Genomic DNA, 11,152 nt, shown 5'->3' on the forward strand with positions numbered 1-11,152 from the left:
TCTCAAATGTTCTAAAATTTAACCTCTTCATCCTTATAGAAACCATTTTGGCACTTTGGATCATTACAGAGTGTCAAAGGCAGCTGACTGATCCACAGAATCAGTGATCCACCTTCAAAACCTCTTGAAAGACGATTCTTGACATTTAGACTGACAACTCCAGTTTCTGAAGAATATCTTATGAGTAACTTCTCCAAATGTTCGTGCAGTTTTTCTCTCTATCCCACCCATCATTCATTGATGATGATGATGATGATGATGAATATAAATGGCCACCACCAAATATATTATGTTCAACAATAAATAGAAACATTGCCAGATCAGAATGGAGCCTGGTGCAGCCATCTGGCTCACCAGCTCTCAGTCAAATTGTCCAACCCATGCCAGCATGGAAAGTGGACGTTAAATGATGATGATGATGATGATGATGATGATAGGCACAGGAGTGGCTATGTGGTAAGAAGGTTCTGGGTTCAGTCCCACTGTGTGGCACCTTGGGCAAATGTCTTCCATTATAGCCTTGGGTCAATCAAAGCCTTGTGAGTGGATTTGGCTGCTTGGATGGTGCTTTTTATGTGCCACCAACATGGGAGCCAGTCAGGCGACACTGAAAGAACAGAAGTGGAAAGCTGCTTGTAAGACTGAAACCATGGATCTGTAACCACAAACTAGAAGATGCAGAGTTCAAGTGCAAAAGACAGCTCCCAGCAAGGTTTCGGTCAGCCCAGGGCTATAGGAAAAGATACTATGGTGCCCATAGTGCCATGCAGTGGGACTGAACCAGAAATTATGTGGTTGGGAAGCAATCTTCTTACCACACAGCCACACCTGTACCTAAACTTAACCTGTAATTCTAACAACTCAAATAACTCTGCACTAATTATTTGCTGGCTATTAATTACAATTCAGTAATTATGCACCTGTTCGATTACTATAATACCAAACTGTCTCCAACTTTTACGAATGACTGAGCATTTAAGAATATTTTCAAGATCTAATGAACTTTCAGTTATTCTAATTAAAATAATTACTTTCAACAGAAGTGTTGAACGATCAAGGTTATTAAATTTCTGTGAAATACAGGGTGCTGCAAAAATAAAGCTCCTATATTTTATGGTGTCGTTAATGTGATGTTATTAAAGTTTGTTAAATAATAATTATTTCTTTATTGCTCACAGGGGAATAAACATAGAGGAGACAAACAAAGGGTTTAAGTTGATTACATCAACCCCAGTGCGTAACTGGTACTTATTTAATTGACCCTGAAAGGATAAAAGGCAAAGTCGACTTCGGCGGAATTTGAACTCAGAACGTAACAGCAGACGAAATACCTATTTCTTTACTACCCACAAGAGGCTACACACACAGAGGACAAACAAGGACAGACAAATGGATTAAGTCAATTATATCGACTCCAGTGCATTACTGGTACTTAGTTTATCGACCCCGGAAGGATGAAAGGCAAAGTTGACCTCGGCGGAATTGGAACTCAGAATGTAATGGCAGACGAAATACCGCAAAGCATTTCGCCCGGTGTGCTAACAATTCTGCCAGCTCACCGCCCTAAATAATAACGATGTCATCATGTAGCTAACACCGACAAAAGTATAACAGTCACAATTGAGGCCAATGAAAGAAATTTGGGTACTCTAAGAATTAAAGAAGCTAATCTCATAGACAGATTAGGGCCCCAAATTAACAACAGACTGGAGGTTGGCAATCAATATATAATTTAGCAAGCTGGCAGAATCGTTAGCACACCGGATGAAATGCTTAGCAGTATTTCATCGGCCGTTACATTCTGAGTTCAAAATCCACTGAGGTTGACTTTGCCTTTCATCCTTTCAGGGTCGATTAAATGAGTACCAGTTATGCACTGGGGTCGATATAATCGACTTGATCCGTTTGTCTGTCCTTGTTTGTCCTCTCTGTGTTTAGCCCCTTGTTGGTAGTAAAGAAATAGGTATTTCGTCTGCTGTTATGTTCTGAGTTCAAATTCTGCCGAGGTCGACTTTGCCTTTCATCCTTTCAGGGTCAATTAAATAAGTACCAGTTATGCACTGGGTTCGATGTAATCGACTTAATCCCTTTGTCTGTCCTTGTTTGTCCCCTCTATGTTTAGCCCCCAGTGGGCAACAAAGACATAAATATATCATTTAGCTACACCTGGATGCTTGTGGGTTCATTTTTGATAACATGTTCATGTATTATGAAAAAAAAAAAGGAAACTACAACTATAATACATAACTTAGAAGCAGTGCTGCGGATGTGCCAACGCGCACGAGCTTGGGACGTGGCTGTCCTCATGCACTTCCCATGAGGAATTCCGGAAGGAGCTTCGTGAGACCACAGCAGAGATGCTATCGGAAAAAAAAAAATTCAGTAACCTTTGGAAAACCGATTCTAGCAGTGACTCAATCAATTCCTAGGGATATCTGAAGAAGGAATTTTTGTATTCTGAAATATTATTATTATAATATCAGACTCTGGATAATTAAATTATAACAGTTATTATAGTCCACTCTGCATTGTTGTACCATTCAAGACATGTTATATTTTATTGGTCAATTAAATATGCACTGGGGTCGATGTAATTGACTTAATCCCTTTGTCTGTCCTTGTTTGTCCCTCTATGTCTAGCCCCCAGTGGGCAACAAAGACATAAATATATCATTTATTTTTTTCTTTTATTAGTCTTATCTTTTGAACAGGGACACATCATGTTTTTGTTGTTGAAATATTTACCAAGAATGGTGACTTTGGGAGGATATTTTTGCCAACCCTAAACTAATTACCAGACTTGAAGTTTTATTTCTCTATTCTGATACATTAAACTCATCATACAATAATTGGGATTAATTATTATTTTTCTAATAAGTAATTTGTTGAAATAATCAGATTATTACTAATGTATTACAAATACTGTAACACTTACTATCCTCAATTAATCAAATCAAGTTTTTCTGAACAGGTAAGAAACATTTCATTGTGTCCTCTTTCCCTCTTATGTCATAAAGTAGAACAGTGGCACAAATGTCTTCTGTTGTATTAAAGTGTTATGGATGCATTCCTGTGGTGTAAAAAATCTGTCAATCTGGGGGAATGGGATGGTAAAAGTACATGTGTAAGAGAGAGAGAGAGAGAGAGAGAGAGAGAGAGAGAGAGAGAGATAAATGAATGCTACTGGAACATACCCTCACTCATATGCTCAGACACGGATGACAATTAGATATGTGTGTGTATATGTGTGTGTAAAAGAATGGAGGATATCTACATATGTGTGTACACTGTTCACGTTCATATGTGTGAGTGTGTGTGTGTGTGTGTAGATATGTAGGTTTTTCAACTATTCATTTATTATATTGATTACCATGTTCTTAACTTTCTTCATAAATGGATATGGATGTTACCAATTATGCAATATCAAATGTGTCTTAGATTATTTTATTACCAAAATGGAGTTTGGTGTGTTACAGCAGACAAGGGTCATAGAGCATGGCAGTGAGAACTGAATCAAGAGAGGCAGAGAAGATAGACAGAAATAATAATAATAGTGATAATGATGATGATGATGATAGTAATAATGAAATTATTGTGTATAGTGCTCAGGTACACCACAACTCACCAAAGGTGCATGTACAGTACATAAAATTATGTACAAAAGTCAGGAAAGTGAACAGTGTATGAGTCATGATATACACGTGTGCATACGTATGGAGGGGTGGATATCAAGTGTAGCGTTGGCAAATTTCAGGGTGCATGGAGGTTTTAAAGGATGCAATGTCTCAGCAACTAACAACTGATGCAGGTAGTTTGTTCCATGCTTCAGCAACTCTGAGTGTGAAAAAATGTTTCTGAAAATGATGGGAGCTGTGCTGTTTTCTGACTTTGTAGGCATGGCCACATGTGTTAGACACATGGAGCTCAAAACAGTGCTCAAAGTGGTTGTTGCCATCTCCTGTCAAACCATCCAGCCCATGCCAGCATGGAAAACAGACATTAAATGATGAGGATTATCAAAATTATCCATCCATCCATCCGTCCGTCCGTCCGTCCGTCCGTCCGTCTGTCTGTCTGTCTATCTATCTGTCTATCTATCTATCTGTCTGTCTATCTATCTATCTATCTATCTATCTATCTATCTATCTATCTATCTATCTATCCATCTATCTATCTATCTATCTATCTATCTATCTATCTATCTATCTATCTATCTATCTATCTATCTATCTATCTATCTATCCGTCTATCTATCTATCCGTCTATCTATCTATCTATCTATCTATCTATCTATCTATCTATCTATCTATCTATCTATCTATCTATCTATCTATCTATCTATCTATCTATCTATCTATCTATCTATCTATCTATCTATCTATCTATCCATCTATCTATCTATCTATCTATCTATCTATCTATCTATCTATCTATCTATCTATCTATCTATCTATCTATCTATCCGTCTATCTATCTATCCGTCTATCTATCTATCTATCTATCTATCTATCTATCTATCTATCTATCTATCTATCTATCTATCTATCTATCTATCTATCTATCTATCTATCTATCTATCTATCTATCTATCTATCTATCTATCTATCTATCTATCTATCTATCTGTCTGTCTGTCTGTCTATTTATGCATGTGTGTGTGTGTGTGTGTGAAAGGCATCTTTCAAAACACGGACAGTTGACTCCACAGACATTAGTCATGTCTTGCACTAGACAGATGGAGTTAGTTAATCCAACAGGAATTAGTTATGTCTTGCTCTAAACAGATGTAGTAAGTCTATATGCCATAGGCATTAGTTATGTCTCGCTGCAGGCATAACACAATGGTGAATTAATAAAGTCTTACTACTCCTATAAGGACAGTCAATCGGTCTTCGGCAGTGGATAGATTAGTTATGTCATGCCCTAGACGGTGGTTGTTAATCCATCTCAATAATCTCATTATCAAAATAGGATTTCACTGGCCGTGGACGTTATTGAATGATTGCAGCATGTAGTAGTAGTAGTAGTGGTAGTAGTGGTGGTGGTGGTGGTGGTGGTAGAAGTAGAAGTGTTGATACTGCAGCTAGTTTGTGATACTTCAGTTCCACATAAGCTGCTGCTACTACCACCACCACCACCACTACTACTACTACTACCACCACTACCACTACTACTGGTGTTAGTACTGCTGCTGCTACTACTACTATTACTACTACTACTAGTGCTGCTGCTGCTACTACTACTACTACTACTACTACTACTACTACTATTACCACCACCACCACCACCACAACTACCACTACTACTGGTGCTGGTACTGCTGCTGCTGCTGCTACTACTAGAAAAACGCCGCCGCCGTAGTGATCTCATTCTTGCCCACAACATCATAAGCGGAAAGTGTAACCTCTCGAAAGAGCTGTTCTTCACTCCTGCTCCAGAGCGTCGGCTGTGGGGTCACTCCGAAAAGCTCTATCTACGACGATTTCATCTCAATCGAAGGAGAGGGGCTTTCTCCGTCCGGGTTGCGGATCCGTGGAACAAGCTGCCAGACGAGATGGTGAAGATGCCGACGACCGCTCGGTTCAAAGTCTCCCTTGACCACAAATGGCCTGAACACCCTCCCTGTACAAAACTCCCTGTCCCCCTACATGGCCTTGTTTTTTGCTTTTTGAGCCAAAAAATTAAATTAACTTACTACTACTACTACTACTACTACTACTACTACCACTACCACTACTACTGGTGCTGGTACTGCTGCTGCTGCTACTACTACTACTACTACTACTACTACCACTACCACTACTACTGGTGCTGGTACTGCTGCTGCTGCTGCTACTACTACTACTACTACTACTACTACTACCACTACCACTACTACTGGTGCTGCTGCTGTTGCTGTTGCTGCTGCTGCTACTACTACTACTTGAGTGGAGGAGCAATGGCCCAGTGATTAGGGCAGCGGACTCGCGGTTTCGATTCCCAGACCGGGCGTTGTGAGTGTTGATTGAGCGAAAACACCTAAAAAGCTCCACGAGGCTCCGGCAGGGGATGGTGGTGATCCCTGCTGTACTCTTTCACCACAACTTTCTCTCACTCTTACTTCCTGTTTCTGTTGTACCTGTATTTCAAAGGGCCGGCCTTGTCACACTCTGTGTCACGCTGAATATCCCCGAGAACTACGTTAAGGGTACACGTGTCTGTGGAGTGCTCAGCCACTTACACGTTAATTTCACGAGCAGGCTGTTCCGTTGATTCGGATCAACCAGAACCCTCATCGTCGTAACCGACGGAGTGCTTCCACCACCACTAGTACTACTACTACTACTACTACTACTACTACTACTACTACTGCTCCTACTGTTACACTATCATCATTATCAGCAACAATAGTGGTGGTGATGGTGGTGGTAGTGGTGATGAGAGAAAGCAGCAGAACAGAAAAAGTTGATGAGATAAATGTGATTGGGATAAAAAAAAAGGATGCAAATTTATTGGGAGGAGAGAGAGATTGAAATATATATTATGTATGTGTATGTGTGTGTGTGTGTGTGCGCATGTGAGCATCTGCATGCATGCATGCACATGCACACACACATACACACACACAAACACACATATATATAGTGAGAGAGAGAAAGAGAGGGAGAAAGGGAAACAGAAAGTGAAGTAAGTGAGAGAGAGAGAGGGAGAGACTTAGATGATAGTGTTCAGAAGAAGAGAGTGTAGAAGAGAAAGTGGCCTCTCTGAGGTCCAGACAGATGTAGTTGATGTCCAACAGATGTCCAACAGATGATCCAGTTGATGTTTAAATTGAGTTTCTGCAGCTTGATCTGTGTGAGAGGCAAAAAATATAACAAAAAACAGAGCGTGTCCCAAACTGTTGAAGTACAGGGGAGAAAGGATTGTATAAAGGGTTTTGTAAGGGATTTGGTTAGACTGGGGAGGCTTAAAGTGCTGTAAGCTACTCATTAGGTCAGAGGAGGTGGGTATAAGGCCAGTTATTTTATCGACCCACAAAGAATGAAAGGTAAAGTAAAGCACAGTGGAATTTGAACTCGGGACATCAGTCCAGCATGTTGACAGCTCTGAAGAAGAAGAAGAAGAAGAAGAAGAAGAAGAAGAAGAAGAAGAAGAAGAAGAAGAAGAAGAAGAAGAGGGAGAAGAAGAAGAAGAAGAAGAAGAAGAAGAAGAAGAGGGAGAAGAAGAGGGAGAAGAAGAGGGAGAAGAAGAAGAAGAAGAGAAGAGAAGAAGAAGAAGAAGAGGGAGAAGAAGAAGAGAGAAGAAGAAGAAGAAGAAGAAGAAGAAGAAGAAGAAGAAGAAGAAGAAGAAGAAGAAGAAGAAGAAGAAGAAAAAGAAGAAGAAGAAGAGAGAAGAAGAAGAAGAAGAAGAAGAAGAGAGAGAAGAAGAAGAAGGATGAGGAGAAGGGATGTTCATGACTGGATTGTCTTTAAAGTCTGTTTGATCAAGACTGACATGAGTCTGAACAACAACTTCAATCCGTATCAATCTTTAACCGTCAATCGGCCGAGAACCAAATTACATTGTAAGGAGCACAGAGTTGTCTCCCTTTACGTTCTCTCTCTCTCTCTCTCTTGATAATTTTCATAAGATTTTGAGAACATTTTCTGCATTTTGTTGTATTTGAGAGGAGGTTGGAAGTAATGTCCACAGCATTACATTGTAGCAAGGATATTAGTTATGATATTAGTTATGATATTAGTCATGAGCGATGGCCATGGTTTGTGTGTAATAATAATAATAATAATAAATGCCCTGATGCAGTACCAGGCAGTGGCTCTCATGGCTTCTGATCTTAACTGATCGGAAGTGTTATCATGTACATTGTTTTGTCTTGGTATAAAAAAAGATGGGCTACAGCAAATATTCTGCTCAACACTACAGATTTGCTTGTCAGTTGTTTGACCTTAACCAGTTGAGCATGTCCCTTAGTGGCTGACAATACGTGCCTCTTTGATCACAAGCTGAAGTTGTGGGGGAGCATCATAGCCATGTGTTGAGAGGGATTCTTGTGGGGTCTGAATAGTTCACCTCTGGAAACATGGGTGTTTCGTTCAACATCCTTAAACAACCCTTATTCAGGGACCTTTTGAGCGGGATGGGTTACTCGATCTGAAGAAAATTCTAACTGGGTTCCACCTGCAAGGTCATGTGCTGTTAATCCTGATATGAGATCACCATGTTGCACACATATGGTTGTGATGCACGTGCCTAATGTACCCTTATCAGATGGGTAGTCATGATGGGTAAACTGGGCTTCGTATATTTTACCCCAGTTTTCACTTTGATGGCATGAACTGCTCTCTCACTCAATAATAATAATAATAATAATAATAATGATAATAATAATAATAATAATAATAATAATGATGATGATTTCCTTTATTTGTCACAAGGGTGCAGAATGAGGGGGACAATAGAAAGACAGACATAAAGATAGACATATAGTGTAGGGGTTTACATATAATGAAATGATAGAATAAAATATAAAAAAGGAAAGACAGTAAGTATACAGGATATACTTACAAAACCATGCTTGCCCCAACCACAAGGGCAAGTGGCCTTTGCACATTGTTCCCCCCCTTCAACCTACAGATGCATGCTTAGAGTAGGGCTACTTGGACCATTCTTACGAGAGAGAGAGAGGGAAGAGAGAGAGAGATGGGGAGGGAGAGAGAGAGAGAGAAATATGCTCACATAGATAAACAGAGAAAGAGACGGGGAAGAGTGGCGGGGAAAGGAGAGTGAGGAGATGGTGGAAGAAAGGGAGAGAGAAGGAGGGAGACAGTGAGAGAGGAGAAGGGAGAAAGTGAGGGGGAAGGAGAGAGAGTGTGAGAGAGGGGGAGAGAGGAAGTGAGAGAGAGAAGGAAACATTAAAACAAGAGATAAATTAAAATGTCTCATATTAAATATGACAGCGTCAAATGAGTGGTGCCAAATGAGTGGTGCCAAATGAGTGGTGCCAAATGAGTGGTGCCAAATGAGTGGTGCCAAATGAGTGGTGCCAAATGAGTGGTGCCAAATGAGTGGTGCCAAATGAGTGGTGCCAAATGAGTGGTGCCAAATGAGTGGTGCCAAATGAGTGGTGCCAAATGAGTGGTGCCAAATGAGCGGTGCCAAATGAGGCGGTGCCAAATGAGCAGCGCCAAATGAGTGGTGCCAAATGAGTGGTGCCAAATGAGTGGTGCCAAGTAAGTGGTGCCAAATGAGTGGTACCAAATGAGTGGTGCCAAATGAGTGGTGCCAAACGAGTGGTGCCAAATGGGCGGTGCCAAATGAGCAGCGGTGCCAAATGAGTGGTGCCAAGTGAGTGGTGCCAAATTAGTGACACCAAATGAGTGGAGCCAAATGAGTGGTGCCAAATGAGCGACGCCAAATGAGTGGTGACAAATAAGCGACGCCAAATGAGTGGAGCCAAATGAGTGGTGCCAAATGAGCGACGCCAAATGAGTGGTGCAAAATGAGTGACGCCAAATGAGTGGTGCAAAATGAGTGACGCCAAATGAGCAGCGCCAAATGAGTGGTGCCAAATTAGTGACACCAAATGAGTGACGCCAAATGAGTGGTGCCAAATGAGTGACGCCAAATGAGTGGTGCCAAATGAATGACGCCAAATGAGTGACGCCAAATGAGTGGTGCCAAATGAGTGGTGCCAAATGAGTGACGCCAAATGAGTGGTGCCAAATGAGTGGTGCCAAATGAGTGGTGCCAAATGAGTGGTGCCAAATGAGTGACGCCAAATGAGTGGTGCCAAATGAGTGGTGCCAAATGAGTGACGCCAAATGAGTGGTGCCAAATGAGTGGTGCCAAATGAGTGGTGCCAAATGAGTGACGCCAAATGAGTGGTGCCAAATGAGCGGCGCCAAATGATTGGTGCCAAATGAGCGACGCCAAATGAGTGGTGCCAAATGAGTGGTGCCAAATGAGTGGTGCCAAATGAGTGACGCCAAATGAGTGGTGCCAAATGAGTGGTGCCAAATGAGTGGTGCCAAATGAGCAGCGCCAAATGAGTGGTGACAAATGAGTAGTGCCAAATTAGTGACACCAAATGAGTGGTGCCAAATGAGTGACGCCAAATGAGTGGTGCCAAATGAGTGGTGCCAAATGAGTGGTGCCAAATGAGCGGCGCCAAATGATTGGTGCCAAATGAGTGGTGCCAAATGAGCGGCGCCAAATGAGTGGTGCCAAATGAGTGGTGCCAAATGAGTGACGCCAAATGAGTGGTGACAAATGAGTAGTGCCAAATGAGTGGTGCCAAATGAGTGGTGCCAAATGAGTGACGCCAAATGAGTGGTGACAAATGAGTAGTGCCAAATGAGTGGTGCCAAATGAGTGACGCCAAATGAGTGGTGCCAAATGAGTGTCGCCAAATGAGTGGAGCCAAATGAGTGGTGCCAAATGAGCAGCGCCAAATGAGTGGTGACAAATGAGTAGTGCCAAATGAGTGGAGCCAAATGAGTGGTGCCAAATGAGTGACGCCAAATGAGTGGCGCCAAATGAGTGGTGCCAAATGAGTGGTGCCAAATGAGTGGAGCCAAATGAGTGGTGCCAAATGAGTGGTGCCAAATGAGCAGCGCCAAATGAGCGGTGCCAAATGAGTGGTGCCAAATGAGTGATGCCAAATGAGTGGTGCCAAATGAGCAACGCCAAATGAGCGGTGCCAAATGAGTGGTGCCAAATGAGTGACGCCAAAACAGCTGAGCCAGATGAGCCGTGCCAAAACAGCTGAGCCAAAATGTGTCTTCCCCACGTGGCTGTGTATTTAAGAAGTCTGTCAGTGCAACTAAACAGATGGAAACTGTACTGAAACCTATCAGTGGATAAATTTAATAGGATACTTAATCTGTTGTTTGTATTAGCAACAGTGTAAATGTTTGGTGTGTTTAGTAGGGCCTTGTTTTTGGTGGGGCATTAAGGTCTCCAGTCTAAAGATGACCTTCTCTTGAGAGACCTTGAGAAAGAACATAACTAGTACTGTACTTCATCTGAGTAAAAGCTATCAGGGAAGAAGAAGAAGAAGAAAAGAAGAAGAAGAAGAAGAAGAAGAAGAGAAGGAGAAGAAGAAGAAGGAGAGGAAGGAGAAGAAGAAGAGAAGAAGAAGAAGGAGAGGAAGGAGAAGAAGAGGAAGGAGAAGA

The sequence above is a fragment of the Octopus sinensis genome, linkage group LG1, assembly GCF_006345805.1.
Source record: "Octopus sinensis linkage group LG1, ASM634580v1, whole genome shotgun sequence".
In the NCBI taxonomy this organism is placed as follows: domain Eukaryota; kingdom Metazoa; phylum Mollusca; class Cephalopoda; order Octopoda; family Octopodidae; genus Octopus; species Octopus sinensis.